Raw genomic sequence first — 19,368 nt, 5'->3', positions numbered from 1 at the left:
TAGGGGCTGGAGTGATAGCACAGCGGTAGGGCATTTGCCTTGCACGCAGCCAACATGGCCGACCCGAGTTCGATTTCTCCGCCCCTCTCGGAGAGCCCGGCAAGCTACTGAGAGTATCTCGCCCGCACGGCAGAGCCTGGCAAGCTCCCCATGACATATTCGATATGCCAAACACAGTAACAACAAAGTCTCCAATGGAGACATTACTGGGCCCGCTCGAGCAAGTCAACGAACAATGGGAGGGCCTTTACCTTTACCTTTACCTTTTATTTTTACAAGATTTTCATCTTTGGTAAACAACTGCATATCTTTTGCCTTTCCAGAAAAAAAGAGGGCCACAACCCAGTTCTCAGTTATCTCATATGCAAAGCAGAGCAGACAGTCTATAGAAGCTCAGAGAACCTTCCAGTTTAATTGGAAAGCATTAGAATTAGAATGTGCACCTTAGCACGCATATTCCTAATACAAGGATAATGGCTAACTACCTTCTAAGTTTTAGGCGATAATTAAATTAGAAGATGTACATAAGACCAGCAGAGTAAGAATACAATAAGAGGTGATTCCCATTTTATATTGTAAATTACAAAGGCCAAACCTCATGCAAGGTACTCAAGCTTCAATTTTCATTTAGACCACCAGGAAAGATGGGGTCACTCACCATCTCATTTGCATGCTAATGAGTAATGCATCTTAACTCCCCACAATATTCCTAAGAGATAGTTGTGGGTTTAAGTAACTGAAGACAAAGAGGATATTTCATGGCTAGAATCTTCCCATGTCTCACAAATAATAGCTTATATGCAGTATCAAAAGATCCTTTCGCTTAATATCCTTTCCTGGAAAAACAGCCAACGTTGAGCCATTTCCACAAATAGGACCAGGAAAATTCCCATAGTGCTGGAGCACTTGTTTCCAGAGGGTTAGTGGGTCAACTACTGCTCCCTTTTCCCAGTGGAAAAGTGCAAGTTATCCCACGAGCCACAGGGTAAAGGAGAGCTGATGTGGTGTGTGAGAAATAGTACAGAATTTGATGGGAGACCCACACTCGCTCTCCCAGCCTAGCGAGATCCTGGGAAAATGCTTCACCTGCTTGGTTTTTGAGTTGGTAACAGTTTATGATACACCATCACCTGGAGAATAAATAGGAAAAAAATACTATGCCTGAGCCCCTCCACTATGGTTCTCATTCAATGTTTCTGGAGTTGGTCGCAGGTCCCAGTATTTTCAGAAAGTTTTCAGGTGACTATGCAATCAGATTTTAAATGACCTGTGTATTCTAAATTCTATAACCTTGATTAATGTGACTGCTATTCTGTCAGTGATTTTCAACCGCTGATCTATAGACCAGGTCACAGGTAGACAAAGGCTGCAAATCACAGCCCTCCATAACTATAGGATAGGAAACTTGGTCTGAGAGACTAGTTGGTAATGAAGAGTTCTTTTTATTAGTCACTTCCACTCTTTATTTTTTGTGGAGAATTAGCACGGATTTATGTAGCTCACAAACCATTCTTATGGGCCTACTATGTGCAAGTTGTTTGAAATGCCACCAAGTAGTTTGACTCACTTGGGTCGAAAGAGCACAAGCTCCTTCTTATCCAACTCACTTCATCCTCTGGGAAATGTTCAGAAGCTCAGAGTACTTTTCCATCTGGAAAAGTCACTGGGGAATTGGCCTTAGCTGCTGTAGCAGAAAAGGAATTTGGCTGACCTCCGCCTCTTTGCTGATAACTGCCCAGGGACTGGGTGAAAACAGTCCTCCTAGCCATCCCTCTCTTTATTCTTTCTACTCCAAGTCGTGGATCCAGAAGGTAATGGGAGCGGAGTGAAGAAAATCAGAGCTAGACTGGGGCCATCAGAAGGAAAAACACTGATGTACTAAATTATTCACCTATGAATAAGAGGCAATGTTGCATTTTCATAGATGTTTAATCCTTCCTAAATCCAAGTACTTCCCACCCCTTTCCAGAATTAAAGCAAAGGATAAAATTTTGAATAGACACCAAAATAGATCTTTTTCTAATGGCATCCTAACTTTTCTAAAACATCGATCCTTCCATTTCTGTCTGTTAAGTATCCATGTCCCTTTCTAAACTCTTAGCTTCCTTTGTCAATTGTTTCTTTTAGGGGATATCTATAGTCAGTTATTCTTTTTTTTAACATTTTATTAATTTTGGTCTTGGGTCTTTCCCAAGCTCTATGCTTGGGGCTTTCTTCTGGAGGTACTTGGGGTACCATGCAGTGACAGGGATAAAACCCTACCTCCTGCATGCAAAACACGCTCTGTTAATCTGTCTGTCTGTCTCTTTTTCCTTCCTCACCCCTTTTTCTTTCTCTGTCTGTCTCTCTCTGTATTCTGTCTGTCTGTCTGTCTGTCTGTCTGTCTATCTCTCTCTCTCACCCTGCACTGAGGTTTTTACACATGATTTCGTCTGGTAAGGGCAGGAAAAAAGCCATTATCTCTGTCAGACCACAGACAGGTGAGTGACATTTTCTTTAAAGCTAACTTCATAGATAAGTACCAGGAGGTTCACTCCATGGCTTGAAGGCCAGCCACATATGCTGTGGGAAAAGACAGCTCAGATATAGAGGGAGCACCAAGTAAAGGGTGTTGGGAGGGTCCTCCCAGGATGGAAGATGCATGCTGAAAATAGACTATAGACCTAACATGATTGCCATTCAATGCCTATTTTGCAAACCACAGCACCGAGAAGGAGAGTGAGAACAAAAGGGTATGCCCTACCACAGGGGTGGGGTGGAATGGGGGCATGGGGGGGGGGGGATTGGAGGGATAACTGGGAGCACTGGAGGTGGAGAATGGGCACTGGTGGAGGGATGGGTACTCAATCATTGTGTAACTGAAACCCAGGTACAAAACTTTGTAAGTCTACAACTGTACCTCATGGTGTTTCACTAATAAAAATTTAAAAAAATATATAGCTAATTTCACAGGGATGGGGCTCAGCTGTAGATGGGGCTCAGTTTTGCATGAGTGAGGCCTTGGATTCTACCCCTTGACCCCAAAGAAGAAGCTTGCAATGTAGAGCTGACTCTGAGGCTGCGACTGATGGATTGGGTGGGGGCACGGGGTATTGCATCTCGTTGCTTTTGTCTCCCCACGATCACTCCCTCTTCCATCATCCCTGTGCCTTAGAAGTCAAGCATTCTGAAGAGGCATAGAAAGTTTTGTTGAAAGATGTACTTTTATGTTGGAGCCATGTGTAGTGTATGTGGGGCACAGACAGACCATGGAATCAATGGAAGAGGAAGTGACCTCAGAAAACCAGCTGATTCTTCTACTCTAATATAAACAAATATTTTTGACAGTAAAGTTTGATGGCAAAAATTTCAAACATAATTTTCACATTAAAAGAACTGACATTGGGGGCTGGAGTGATAGCACAGTGGGTAGGGCATTTGCCTTGCATGTGGCCAACCCGGGTTCGATTCCCAGCATCCCATATTGTCCCCTGAGCACAACCAGGAGTAGTTCCTGAGTTCAGAGCCAGAAGTAACCCCTGTAAATTGCCGAGTGTGACCCAAAAAGCAAAACAAACAAACAAACAAACAAAAAAATCAGACTGACATATTTTTACATAAAGTGCAGATTTAATGCAAATTATCAAGAGAGACAAATTATATTAAAGTGCACTTTTTTATTACTGAAATGCCATGAGGTACAGTTGTAGACTTACAATTTTTTGTGCTTGGGTTTCAGTTATACAATGATAAAGTACCCTTCCCTCCACCAGTGCCATTTCTCCACCTCCAGTGCTCCCAGTATCCCTCCCACCCACCCCCCAATGCTCCCTATCCCATCCCACCTCTGTGGCAGGGCATTTCCTTTTGTTTTCTCTCTCCTTTTGGGTGCTGTGGTTTGCAAAAGAGGCATTGAGTGGCAATCATGTTTGGTCTATAGTCTACTTTCAGCATGCATCTCTCATCCTGGGAGGATCCTCAACACCCTTTACTTGGTGCTTCCTTCTCTATCTGAGATGCTTTTTCCCCTAGCATGTGCGGCTGGCCTCAAAGCCATGGAGTGAACCTCCTTGTACTTATCTCAGCTATTCTTGGGTGTTAGTCTCCTATTTTGTAACTTTATATTCTCCCGATGAAAGCAATCTTTCTATGTCTCTCCCTCTCTTTCTGACTCATTTCACTTAACGTGATACTTTCCATGTAGTACCATTTGTATGTAAATTTCATGATTTCATCTTTTCTACAGCTGCATAGTATTCAATTGTGTAGATGTACCAAAGTTTCTTTAACCAGTCTGTGGTGTGAGATGATATCTCATTGTTGTTTTGATCTGCATCTCCCTAATAATTAGTGATGTAGAGCATTTTCTTATGTCCTTTTTAGCCATTTGGATTTCTTCTTTGGAAAAGTTTCTCTTCATTTCATCACCCCATTTTTTGATGGGGTTAGATTTTTTCTTCTTGTAGAGTTCAACCAGTGCTTTGTATATCCTTGATATCAACCCCTTATCAGATGAGTATTGGGTAAATATCCTTTCCCATTCTGTAGATTGTCTTTGTATTCTGGTCACTCTATCTTTTGAGGTGCAGAAGCTTCTTAATTTAAGATAGTCCCATTTGTTTATCTCTGTTTCCACTTGGTTGGTCAGTGGAGTGTCATCTTTGAAGATACCATTAGCCTCAATATCATCAATACCCTCAAGGGTGTTGCTGACCTTGTCTTAAATGTACCTTATGGATTTTGGCTTGAAGTTGAGATCTTTAATCCATTTTGATCTGACTTTTGTGCATGGTGTTAAGTCGAGGTCTAAGCCCATTTTTTGGCATGTGGTAGTCTAGTTATGCCAGCACCATTTGTTAAAAAGGCTTTCCTTGCTCCACTTTACATTTCTTGCTCCCTTATCAAAGATTAAATGTTCATACATTTGGGGTTGTGTGTATGAATATTCCATCCTGTTCCATTGGTCTGCAGCCCTGTCTTTGTTCCAGTACCATGCTCTTTTAATTATTACCGCTTTGTAGTAGAGTTTGAGATTGGGGAGGGTGATGCCTCTCCACGTCTTTTTCCCAAGAATTGCTTTAGCTATTCATGGGAGTTTGTTGTTCCATATGAATTTTAGGAGTGCTTGATCAATTTATTTGAAGAATTTCATGGGTATCCTTATAGGGATTGCATTGAATCTGTATAACTCTTTTGGGAGTATTACCATTTTGACGATGTTAATTCTTTCTATCCATGAGTAGGGGATATGTTTCCATTTCTTCGTGTACTCTTTTATTCCATGGAATAGTGTTTTGTAGTTTTTTTGTAGAGGTCCTTTACCTCTTTAGTTAGGCTGATTCTGAGTTATTTGATTTTCTGGGGCACAATTGTGAATGGGATTATTTTTTTCATGTCACTTTCCTCTCTCTTATTATTTGCATATTGGAAGGCCATGGATTTTTGGGCATTGATTTTATAGCCTGTGACTTTACTGTACAAGTCTATTGTTTCTATCAGTTTCTTGGTAGAGGATTTAGGGTTCTCAAGATACAGTATCATATCATCTGTGAATAATGAGAGCTTGATTTCTTCCTTTCCTATCTGGATGCCTTTAATGTCTTTTTCTTGCCTAATTGCTATTGCAAGTACTTCTAGCACTATGTTAAACAGAAGTGGCAATAGTGGGCATCCTTGTCTTCTTCCTGATCTTAGAGGAAAGGCCCTAAGTTTTTCCCCATTGAGGATAATGCTTGCCATGGGTTTGTCAAAGATGGCTTTGACTATCTTGAGGAAAGTTCTTTCAAAACCCATTTTGGTGAGAGTTTCCATCATAAATGGGTGCTGGATTCTGTCAAAAGCTTTCTCTACGTCTATTGATATAATCATGTAGTTTTTATCTTTACTTTTGTTGATTTGATGGATTATGTTGATTGATTTCCAAATGTTAAACCATCCTTGCATCCCCGGGATGAATCCCACTTGGTCGTGGTGTATGATCTTTTTGATGAGTTGTTGGATTCTATTTGCTAATATTTTGTTGAGGATATTCGCATCCATGTTCAGCAAGGATATTGGCCTATAGTTTTCTTTGTTGGTGATGTCTTTGTTTGCTTTTGGTACTAGGGAGATATGTGCCTCATAGAAGCTGTTTTGGAGAGTTCCTATTTTTTCAATTTCCTGGAAAAGCTTGAGGAGAACTGGCAAAAGGTCTTCTTTAAATGTTTGGAAGAATTCACCAGTGAATCAGTCAGGGTCTGGGCTTTTGTTTTTCGGAAGATTTTTGATTACTGTTTCAATTTCCTTGATATGAATGGTCTATTCAGGTATCCCAAGTCTTCCTGGTTTAATCTTGGGATATAATAGGGATCCAGGAATTTATCCATTTCTTCTAGGTTCTCTTGTTTTGTGGCATATAGACTCTCAAAGTAGCCTCTGATGATCTTTTGAATTTCAGTGGTTTCTGTTGTGATGTCTCCTTTTTCATTCTTGATTCAGTTTATTAGGGTTCTCTCTCTCTTTCTTTGTGAGTCTTGCTAGTGGTTATCAATCTTATTTATTTTCTCAAAGAACCAGCTCTTGGTTCCATTGACCTTTCGAATTGTTTTTTTTTGTTTGCATGTTGTTAATTTCTGCTCTAAGTTTTATTATTTCTTTCTTTTGGCCAATTTTAGGTTCCTTTTGTTGGTCTTTTTATAAGATCTTGAGCTGTGTGGTTAGGTTATCTATTAGGCCCTTTCTTCTTTCCTTAGGAATGCTTGCAACACTATAAATTTTCCTCTTAGCACAGCTTTAGCTGTTTGCATTTCTTGCTTACTCAGAACTGCCATCCATTCTGCTCTGCAATAGGAACTACTTGCCTAGAGACATCTAAAAAGTTCTGGGAAAGTCTAATAGCCCCATTATATAAGTTAGGATTCTGAACTCCAGAGAAATATTGTGATTTATCTAACATCACATGGTTAGTGACAAAACTAAAGCCAGAATGTGTGTCTTTGACCACATAGTCCTGTGTTCTGCTATCTTAGAGTATGTTTGGGCCCACCTGAATTACCTAGAAGCTCTGTGGCTTTGAGGGTGTCAGTAATCAACTTGTCTGAGGTCTGAGTTCACCACCACACAGTCAAGACCTAGATAACCTCTAAAGCTATCTTCTGGGATCCCCATTTTGAAGCTTAGCGTATTCTGTATTTTACTTATATGATTGATCTAACGTGATCAGTTTGATGCAGATTTGAATATAATATAAACTTACTGATGGTGACAACTCTAGAACCATCATAAATGTTGTGTGTTGGTATTATTTTCTTAATTAACTGAATCACTCTCTGCAAGCAGGCTTCATGGCTTTTTACTTTTCTAGTGTTCCCAGTCTGGGTACAGTGTATTTGTGCCATGAATGAATCTTTCCCTTGCTGATCTTTTAGGGGGAGCCCAAATGGACCTCCCTCATGGGCATCACTTTATCTATTCAATTGGTGATAGAGAAGTGTTTCAACACATATGAACTTAAACAACATTTTTTTTCACATTGATGGTGCTGTCTAGAAGTTATTTGGAGGCATTGAATACCATAATGGAGTCAGGAAACAGAGAAAACTTAAAATATTTTTTAGGAAAAGAGTAATTTATAAAAGGTTTGGCAAACTTCAGGAAAACAGACCCCAAATATTTTCCACATTAAGTCATGTTCAATTTTATGATATACATTTACCTTCAAAAAAGAAAGCCATCTCTACATACTCACATGTGAATAAGAAATATCTTTTCACTAAGTTTTTCTAACATCCCAGGAAAATTTGTTTCAAAAAACCCAAAATATCAACTAGCAACAAAAAGTTTAGTAAAGACACAGACAATGACTTTAATAACACCATTATGAGATAACAATTTTCAGAAAATTTCTTTTATTCAACTATTTTTTGATAATTGCATTTACCCTTTTGTTGTAACAAAACAATAGAAAATAAATTATTTTGTGCCTGCTAAGAGGGCAGAATTGGAGGTGGGTGTTGAATTTTTGGGAACACTGGTTGTGGGATTTGTGTTGGAACATAGAATTCCCCCAAACATCTGTATTATGAACAACTTCATAAACCACAGTATTTAAATAATGTTAAGGAAAATAATAATCAAGAAGAAAAAGCTTTGCATTTATTGTGAATTGGAACACAACCTTATCACTACAATTTCCCACTTTTTAGAAATCCCTACAATTTCAGAAATCCTTCTTCTAAGCTCAGTTGGTTTTTTCCTCCCCATTTTGGAGGGTCAGGAACAAAATCGTTAATTTAGTATTTGGCACCTTTTTCTTACAAGAGATTGAGAGAGATAGAGGCTTGATCTCCTGTTCAGAAATGCTTCACTCTTTATTTCTGCTTTTTTTCACCGGAAGTTCCCTGATATTGAAAGCTGGCTTGAAAGAGTTTTAAGACTGGAGGACAGTAAATCACCGTGAGATAGTTACAAGCTATCATGCTTCATGTTTGGGTTACAGTCACACAATGATAAAACACCTATTCCTCCACCAGTGCATATTCCCCACCACCAATATCTCTGGTATACCCCCCCTTTTCCACCTTCCCCTTACCTCCATGGCAGACATTCCCCATACTCTCTCTCTAGTTTGGGGCATTATGGTTTGCAATACAGACACTGAGAAGTTATCATTTTGGTCCTTTATCTATTTTCTGTACACATCTCCCTTCCCGACTGGTTCTTCAAGCCGTCATTTCCTTTTTGTTTATTTGTTTGTTTGTCAATATACTTGATTTTTAAAATTTTTTATTTTATTTTATTTTAATTTAATTTTTATTAGTGAAACACCATGAGGTACAGTTGTAGACTTACAAATTTTTGTGCTTGGGTTTCAATTATACAATGATCAAGTACCCATACCTCCACCAGTGCCCATTTTCCACCATCACGGATCCCAATATAACTCCCACCTCCCATCTCCCCCGTCCCATCCCACCTCTGTGGCAGGGCATTCCCTTTTGCTCTCTCTCTCTCCTTTTGGGTACTGTGGTTTGCAGAAGAGGCATTGAGTGGCAATCATGTTCGCTCTATAGTCTACTTTCAGCACAAGCCATCATTTTCTTTATGATCCCTTCTCTATTCCAGCTGTTTTCTCCCCTTTGCTCATGAGGCAGGTTTCCAGCTATGGAGCAGTCTTCCTGTCCCGTGTATCTACTATCCTTAGGTGTCAGCCTCATGTTATGTTTTGTTATACTCTACAAATGAGTGCAGTCCTTCTATGTCTGCCCCCTCTTTCTGACTCATTTCACTTAGCATCATACTCTCCATGTCTACTCATTTATAAGCAAAGTTCATGACTTCATCTCTCCTAACAGCTGCATAGTATTCCACTGTATAGATGTACCAACGTTTCTTTAACCAGTCATCTGTTAACTTTGAGGTCCTCTTCTCTCAAGCTTAGATTTTGGGCCCATTGCTTTCAGTGATGTTTATAATGTGCACATCTTTTATCTTGGTTGGTTCAGCTCTGACTTGATTTTCGCACCTTTATTAGTGAAGAACTAAAGAATTATTTCTGGATACTCTGCCCTCTGGAGTTTGTATTGTCCTCTGGGCAATAGCAGATGTTCTCTAAATGTAGAAGGTTCCTATTTAGTCCCTTTCCTCTGCACATAATTGCACATATGCAAAGATTTTTCCATATTTTTATCTCCCAGGAGGAACTTTGACATTCAAAAAAGAAATAAACTATAACTCTGCTGAAATCAGGCCTGGGAAGTTAGGGACCCATAGAAACTGCTAAGGAAGCATCCTTGCAAAAGAAATATTGGGAAGGGCACCAATCAGCCTTCTTGGCATTAAGATTCCCTAGATCTGAGTCAGCTGATAGGGCTCTCAGCCAAGGCCAGATGAAAGGGAGTTTTCATACAATGACATCTGGCAACTCATACACAGACTGCACTTGTCAATTCGTTGTGCTTTTGTTAAGCCCCATGCAGGAGAATCGTAGCTCTGGGTCTATAGTGTTTCCTGACATGTGCAATTTACTGAGAAACAGGCACTCTGAGATTGTGGTGCTGCAGGACAGCTACTGGACAGTGTATAGGGGCCCTGGGTCACTTCCATTTGGCTTTGAGTGTCCTGCTGTAACTGTGGTGAAACATGACCTTATCTTCCCTAACTCCTATGTTTTAGACTCAATAACAAGTTTAGGCTTTGAATAACTTCAGGAGAGACTGGAGTGTTGGCTACATTTCCCATCCTGCCTCCTAATTCAGAGTGCTTCCTCCACTTCTTGGGAAAAGGTTCAAAGCACCAACCTAGTGCCCTGTCTTTGACAGGCTCATGGCTCCCTGAGGTGTGGAGCCTATTAGGAATCTGAGCTTAAAAGGCCCTCTTTTGCATCCACCTTCTGATTCAAGTTAACAAGGGTTTCATTAACCTCAAAAAATGGACTAATTAAATTTGGTTAATTAGATTTGGTTAAAATGGGTAAATTAAACTGATTTTCCCAGTAGCTCTTTCTACCATACCAGATCTTAGCATCAGCTAGTCCCTAAGAATCACCACCAAATTATGAAATGGGGTTTCCAAGAAGGCAGACCTCAGTCCTCAATGAGATATGATCATTTCTGTAAGGCCATGCTTGAGGAGGGATGGACCAAAATGACCTATAGTCCCTGCCTCACATGAAGTTCACAGGGCAGACCTATGAAAACCCGATCCTGTATGTCTTTCATTACATCATTCATAATGTTGTGGAACTGGAATAATAATCCATCTAAAATGGGGTTATGTCCTAATGTTACCTTAGTTAACAGTTCCCACAATTGCTCAGCAAGAGGCTTATTTGCCCCCACCCCTCTCAGACCTTCCCACCTTCTAAGAACAGACTGCTGCTGCTGTGGGTGCCAAGTTGAAGCTCACATTTTAAGCAGCACTAATTAGAAGTGAGTCCCTTATAAATAATCCATGTCCACAGTCTTTGACGTGCATATACATTCAGCAAACCAAGCCCAATAGATTTCATCCAGACTGATTCAAGAGGAAGGCCGGTGACATCTGTGGTGTTTCAGTGCCCGTACAGACAAAGGGGTGCAGATCTATGCTGGGTGGTGTTGTCCTTGCCTCCTTCAATTATAATTCCTGTTTCAGTTAGTCTAATAAAATATGTAGATTTCAAGGGTAGATTCTCTTGCTTGCTTGCTTTCCCTCTTTCTCTTGCTCTCCTTTCTTTTGTTCTTTCTCTCTTGAAAAAGTGAACAGAATGAGAAAAAAGATCTTGGCTTTCATGTGGGGGGGTGTTGCAAAGCAGGTCTGAATAATTGGAACCAATTAAATGAAATTTTCTGAAGCTGTATTTTATTTGAATGTTTGGCATTTTCAAGGGAAGGCTGTAATTATGTTGCTTGGAAAAATAATTGGTAGTTGGGAGATTCACAGATGTACTGTATCCCTGAAAAGAGATGCATTTTCTGAGTGATAGGAAATGTGGTGATTCTTAGGACCCAATCCCCAAATTCCTTTTATACTTATTTTGTCTCTTGCATCTGCTCTTTGAAAACCACAAGAGATTAGCATAGTTCTGCAGTGCTGCTAAGAGAGTGGGGTGGGGAAGTGGAGCTGGTTTTTCCATATTCATGCCCTCAAATAGACCCTCCGAGGTCCCCTGTGGGAGGGAAAAAGAAACTTACGCTACTGGGGTCTCCATCTTCTCAAATCTATTTTTAAAGGCATGCTTTTGTAAATTATATATAACATATAGCACATCATGAATGAATATGTACAAAATGATGAAATGGAATCTCTTCGGGTTGTGAATGTCATTTGGTCCCCTCCTTCTTCCAAGTTAGCCCTGAAGGTAAAATACGGCCTTGCTCAGATTTGGTCTCTGGTGTGAGGGCCCTAATTTCTTATCTCCCCAAGAACCTTGTCCCCACCACCCCCAAATTATAGCCTGAGCCATCAGGCACCCTTGGAGACCACAATTCTCCTAACAGCTGTCTCATCTGCATTTCTAGGTATTGGGACGCAAAGGACAGAGAAATACTTCTGTCTTCCATTTTCATTTTCCTATCATACTCATGTTGGGTCTGAGTTCTCCTCTCCTAAGCTGGAAGATGAGGAATATGTGGAACCATTTTAAATGGAACTCCCTAAAGTCACACTAGAATTTGTAGCAAAGCAAAAAATATAAGACTAAAAGGTCTCTGATGCCTGGCTCCCCAATATCCCATAGGAAGTAAAACCATGCAGGAGTGGGGAATTTTTTGTTTGCCAAGGTCTTTTGTATATTTATAACATCAACTTCAGGCCATGCAATACAGACAGACAGGCTTTGGACAACCAATGAGAAACATGCATATGTGTCCCATCGTGTACCAAGGCCAGGCCACATGGTTGTACTGGTCTTACACAGTCACAGGCTGGCAATTTTCTAAAAAACTTCCTGTAGCACGGACCTTTCTCTTTTACAGATCCTTTGGTTATTTGAGGGCAACTATATTGAATGGAGTGTCAGAGTTGCATTGTTTCAATTTTCCTGGACCAGCCTAAAGTGGCAGCTCATATCCACTGTGTCTCATCCAAATCAGATGAACAGAAATAAGGCAGTCAAGTGGGATTTTGTATACTTGGTCATTCTTGGTTAACTGACCGGAGGCTATGAGAAACTGAAGTCCACAAGAAAAATTTGTTGAGCTGACAAAGTCTTCAAAATCTCCCAAAAAAGTAGAAGCCACCTAAGAGTTCAGACTAAAAAGTCTGGGGGCTGAGTGATATAGCACAGCAGGTACGGCGTTTGCTTTGCACGTGTCCCGACCCGGGTTCAATTCCCAGCATCCCACATGGTCCCCCAAGCACAGCCAGGAGTAATTCCTGAGTGCATGAACCAGGAGTAACCCCTGTGCATCGCTGGGTGTGACTCAAAAAGAAAAAAAAAGACTAAAAAGTGTTGAAACTGAAATATTAGAGGGGGAAAAAAGAGAAGCGTCTTGGGTCTTGCTTTCTATGAAAACTGCTTCAATGAAGTGAAGAAAAATACTGCAAAGCAGAGAGGGAATCTGACAGACTGATAATTAGATTAATGCAAAAGTTTCAGAGTAGCAACACCATTTCAGGTATGGTCTTTCCCTATTGGAGCAATGCTGAACGTGGCTAGTTTTAGCCTAACTAGCCTAACTAGCCACAAGTGCAAGCAACCAAGCAGGCAGTATTCCTGGGTACAGAAAGACTACTGACATTTGTTTGCTAGCCTCAAATCCTGCAAAGCCTAACCATCAAAGAAAAGAAAATGGGTGTATCTTGAAACTAAATGCAATATTCTGGGATAAGTTCCAGAACATATTCCTAAACTCTTTGTTTAGGGGTGGGTAGGAGAAGGGGTTGCATTTCATTAGTTAAAATCTTTTAAAGCTTCATTCCTATTCAGCTTTTGGAAATGGAGAATTTGACTTTTAATGACAAATCTGCATTTCATCATAAAGATGGAGGCTGACATCCTTGGCTGGGTTAGTCTCATGAGAAGTAGACCCTTGTTTGTATCGTGTGTTTAGAATAGAGTCTACGTCTATAGCAAATTTATTTCAGTCACAAGAGAATGGATGCATATAAACATGAAACTGGAGCCATGAACAATGTAGCTTCTATTCCAAATGGTCCAGATCCTACTTAAAACAAAACTCTTGAAATAGTTTCATCATTCTATTGTTTTCTTGGAATAATTCTGCAGTTAGGATATCACAAATATAAGAAATATTTTAGAGTAACTAAAAATAGTATTATCAACATTTTGATAATCTGGGCAGAATATGTCAGAAGTGCTGTGTTAGGAGCAGTATGTCAAAAGCAAATTTAAGTACTTAAGTAATGGGCAATGGGAAAGTTTTGGGTAGTAATATATACTACTAGGATGTTTTAAAATATAATCCTTAAAGATTAAATAATTAGAATAATGTTTATAGCTTAATTCTACAGTGTTTTTTAAAAAAAAGTATTGCCAATGAAAGAATTTTTGCTATTCTAAAGATTATCCAAACCAGATCAAACTGTTTGAGACTAATTGAATGACTCCTTAGGCATGCATGTGCTCACAACATAATTATAATCTACCTCATTTATAACCTCTAATCTTAGAATATTGATCTTTTTGTGGGGAGCTATTTTTTAAATTGAGTCACAGTGAATTACAAAGTTACAAATGTATTCATGATTGAGTTTCAGGAGTACAATGTTCTAATACCAATCTCTTCAGCTGTGTCCACGACCCCTCCCAACCTCCAGCCTGACTCTGTGGCAGGCACTTTCCCCCTTCACCATTATTCTAGTGTTTTCTCCCCTAACTTATTCCTCAACCCACCCCCACTCCAGTGGCAAACTTCCTACTGAAGACCACTTTTCATGCTCTTTATTCCTATTGCCTTTCGACATTTGATGTTCCCCTATGAGGTTTCTTCATATCCCATGTATGAGAGACCATTCTGAGTCTGCGCCTCTCCCTCTCACTGAGAACATTGCTCTGGTGTTAGGCATGGGATTAATACTCAAAGGATTGAAAAGTTCAGGAATGTAAATTTTCTGCAAGTGTTCCTTCTATCAGTACAAAAGATGAAGGAAAGGACTGGAAAACTTTCCTGTGATTGGAGTAGGGTGTTTGCATCTAAAATATTCAGATAATAAAGGTCAAGGCATTCAGAGATAGAAACTGGACCCTTTTGCTGCTAATGGTGAGCTTATCATAGTCTTCCTGGTGCATGTGTTAAATATGGGAACTCGGCATAAGAACTGAAGATTTTGTCTATAGAACTGAGCTTACATAGGTTGGGGACATTAGGAGAGTAGGAGGGGTTCTTGGGGCAGTGGTGGAGGGAATAGGGCTCTCTGGCATTAGGTATGGCGTTGGAGTGAGGTATCCATGGAAACAATGAGTATCAATATTTTAAATTTCATGGCCCAAAAAAAAATGTTTAACGAAACAAAACAAACACCCATAGGCAGTAAACCTACTAAGAGTAAATTATATGATATATATTTCCTTTGTTCCTCCTATGTTTTTCTGCAGTTACTTTGGAGACAGGTGGTGAAGAGGATGATGATAAAAGATTGAAAAGGCCAGGATCCCTGGATGACCTTTTGGTGTAAATATCATACTACCCTTCAAATTATACAAAATTGTGAGGAGAGGAGCAAGTTTCCTTAAAAATGAAAGTTGATTATATAAAATCTATAGGAATGTTTGTTTGAACAGACTTGCTAATTCAACAAGTATTTTAAAAATGTTTTAAAAAAATTTTTAATTGTATCTCAGGTAATGTGACTATAGTAGTTCTTAAGTTTATAGTATTGATGTACAAAATTACTGTACCCTCTACCACCAATGCAACCATGACCACTCTCCATTGTCCTTATGTCACTTCTGATTCTGGTTTAATTCCCCAGATCCTTTCTCCCTACTCTTTTATTAAATTTTGTAATACAAGACTGAGATTTTTGCTCATTGCTCAATACTGTATATTTCCTTGTTTTATTTCTCTACTCCACAGTTAAGTGAGTATCTGTTCTTCTTCTAACATTTTGCTGCACATCGTACCTTCAAATTCCATATACCTAGCATAGTATTTCCATTCTGAATCATTGAGATAATTAATTTACACAGCACAAGGACAAAGTTAAAGTGATCTGAAACTCGTCGAGGTATATGTGTCAAGTATTACTCAATGTACTGGAGTGATAACACAGCAGGTAGGACGTTTGCTCGTATGCACCAACCCAGGTTCGATTCCTCCATCCCTCTCCGAGAGCCCAGCAAGCTACCAAGAGTATCCCGCCCTCATAGCAGAGCCTGACAAGCTCCCCGTGGCATATTTGATATGCCAAAAACAGTAACAACAAGTCTCACAATGGAGACGTTACTGGTGCCTGCTCGAGCAAATCGATGAACAACAAGAGGAGAATGCTACAGTGCAGAGCTACTCAATGTACAAAATAGGAAGATGAAGTAATCTTTTCTTAAATGACTACTCAGTCCACTTTTAGTTTCTACTCTTCTTTATATAAACAACATTTAATGAGCAATGCAAGCACAAGCAATCCAGATATGTCCAAATTAGTCTGATTTCTTTCCAAATAAATTAAATGTGGGGTATTTGGCGGGGGGGAGGTTGCAGATTTTAGTTACAACCCTAAGTCTTTGCTTTTGGACAAGGCTCAAATATTCATTCAAAGTATATCTCTCCAGATGACCCAGTTAGAAAAATCTGAAGGATTCTTTGAGAAAGCATTCTCTGAACTCAAGTTCTGGGTCAGGGTTGTGGCTTGACTGGGAAAGTGCATGCCTTGTAGTTTTGAGAACTGGGTTTGGTCCCTGGAACCCACCACAAAAAGGAAAACAGAGAGAGCAATCTTTTCCTCAACTTGAAACTGATTATAAGTATTGTTGGACAAAATCATAGAGGTTATCAAAATGGAATTCATCTTCTTCTGAAAGAGTCTTATTAAATGCTTTTTTCTCAGTCAGTCAAGACTGAGGGAGAGACAGAGGCTTAAAGAATTCCCATCCACCAGTCTCAATTCCTAGCAATGAAATTGGGAAGCTTACTTTTACTCCTCCACTCCCTCTCCTTGAACTTCAACCAGAACAAGTTTACATTTATACCATGCAAAATGCCACATACATTAAATTCTGTTCTTGAACCATGAAGCTCCTGAGACAGATGGTGTATGAAAGCTTGGCATTATTTAAATGGAACGAACATTCCATTGCTCTCCATCACACCGAACAATGAAGATTTCACACCCGGCGATTCCATCAGGACCTCTCCCTCTGTCTCCATTTGCAACATTGGACAGATAAATAAATACTCTTTAGATCAAGTTATCTGCCTGGTGCTGCTTATAGAGACAGAGACTCTAATGATCAAGTTGTAGCACTGGCTCATTACCATCTTCCTCTGAGACCTGCTGTTACCAGAAGAAGTGTGTGAGATGCTGTAGTGTGACTTAAGGAAGTATTAATGTGCTGAAGATGACTTGGAATTGCCAACCTTCTGGGCTGTTGTGGGGGACATTGGAAGACACCAACGAACATTTCCAGGAGATTACAGATATCACAAGGGAAATTGCTAGTGCTGTGCACACAGACTAACTTCACACACCTGCAAAAATCAGAATCATTCCCCTGCAGAAAAGAAAGAGATAAAAGAAATTCAAGAAGTGGTACCCAATATTCTCCTTTTGAGACTCCAGCCTGTTTCCAGGGTCCCTCTGACTGGGTCTCTCATTCCATACCTGGGTTCCTTCTTTGTGGAAGAACCCCATGATGAACTATAAGTGATTTATTTGGCATCTAGGACTAAGAAAACAGCAAAATGCAAGACAGAGAGTTAAATAGAGGAGATCAACTCTGCATTCATCTCCAGAAACCAATTTCAAAGCACCTTAAAAAAAATCCCAACCCCTCAAGGCTCTGTCTCTTGCTCATCTGCGTTAAGGATTAAGATACTCCTCAGTTTTTCTCACTTTTGGGAGAAAAACATTTATCAGGAAGGAACAGAAAGCAGCACTCATCTCCATGGCTTACAGAGTGGCCATCAGATCTGCTTGCTCTCTGCTCTGAGAAAGACAATTGGGGATGCACAGGCAGAAATCACAGAAGCCTACAAGACCCAGGCAGGCTGTGACAGCCCAGAAGCAAACGTGTATTACCAAGAAATCCACCAAGGGGAAAACTTTGAAACATTTTTAAAATGCAGGTGCACAAATTACTCATGCCAGAAGCGGCAGTGGCACTTTGTAATAAAATCTTATGTTTATTTTCCACTGTTGAATACACATACCTTAGTGTTCCCAGAGAGAGGAGCCTACAACACTATCCAATGAACAGTTTGCAGATGGATTAAATACATGTACCAATGAAATAAAACGTGCATTTTTGGGGCTTTTTGCCTCTTACCTTTGCTCTGGGCCCAGAACTCCCCAATGATGACACGGGGAGGTTTGTGTAAAGATCTGAAGTCGAGAAGGATTAGTTTAAAGAGTCAGATGGAAAAGGACACAAATGAAAATACTTCTGCATGAGCCCAAAAACCAAAACTTAGCCAAATGATTCTAGCTTTGAAGACTTAAAAAAAAGATAGAAAATGCAGGCAGTTTCCAATAGTTTTATACAAGGTTGGACAAAGCACTATGGAGTAGGTAAGTCAACAGGACATCCTGGATCTAGAGGAAGCATTGAGAGGGAGAAGAATGGGAATATTTATAAGGGATGTTTTTCACCCTCTGGGGAAAATCTTAAGTTGACAACACCTACATATTAGCCAAAATATATTTCAAACTAATGGCATTGTTAGTGGCAATGCCTAGGGACACTAAAATGAAAAAGACCTACAGCACCTACTGCACAAATTATCAAGAGAGTTTCTCCAACTGTATAATGTATAGCAGAATTACAGATGCTATTCAGACAACTAACGCTACAGAAGGAAAGAAGATCGTCTGGCTCAGGTGATCAGAGAGAAGATTTTGAAGGGAGGGAAGATGCAGGGACCGATGCTCAGGGAGTAGAGAAAGTTGTGCTTGAAAGGAGCAAGAAGACTGGGATTCCAGTCAGGAAGGGAGGATACAGGAGTTGTGAAAATGTCACAAGGTCTGAGCCTGAGTAGGCTCAGGGCAGAACCCAACCCTTCGGGGGCTGCCCTTCCTTAGACTGCCTTTGCACCCAAGGACTACTCTCACTTGCAGGGTTAGCCAGGCCTTCCTAGGACCCCTCAGATGATTCTTTGACCTGGTAATGAGAAATCTAGAGGTCACATTGATGAAACACCATTTTCACTCATCACATCGCATACCCCCAGGTGGCACTGGCTACTGTCTGACCCACTCCACGTCAGCATGTCTGGAACTGGGCTGCCAAGGGAGTTGACCTCCTTCAGGAGAGACGGTCCGCCCACTGTGCAGGGAGTTAACATTCTGCCGTGCCTATTATTTTAGGAAGGAAGGCAAAAACAAGTCTCTCTCCGTGTCTGAAATTCTGACAAGCTTGCACAATGGCCTGCTTCCACCCCCCACCCCTCCCAGCCTGGTAACAGAATTTACATCTGTCTCAAAGGGGGAGCTCACTCTCCTGTCTATCCAAGCTCGCAATCCGCTTTGATTCTTTAGGCATGCCTTGAAGGCAGGGTAGGAGTGGCACCAAACATTGTCTTTGGGCATTACATGCAATATGGCGTTGGCACTCACCATCACCTCATTCTTTATTCCCCAGGACTGAGGTGAGCAGGAGCACAGTCAAGAACTCCAAAGCCAGTTCTCCCTGCTCTGCACACTATCCCCATTTCACTCTAAATCAAGTAATTGGCATGTGCAGATTGATCAGCAGCGGTGTGTGGCTTGCTTGACAGAAGGATCAGCTGTGGCATCTGTACAGCTGGGCAAACC

Source organism: Sorex fumeus, unplaced genomic scaffold (genome assembly GCF_029834395.1).
Source record: "Sorex fumeus unplaced genomic scaffold, SorFum_2.1 ptg000128l, whole genome shotgun sequence".
In the NCBI taxonomy this organism is placed as follows: Eukaryota; Metazoa; Chordata; class Mammalia; order Eulipotyphla; family Soricidae; genus Sorex; species Sorex fumeus.
This window is presented reverse-complemented; position numbering follows the sequence as displayed.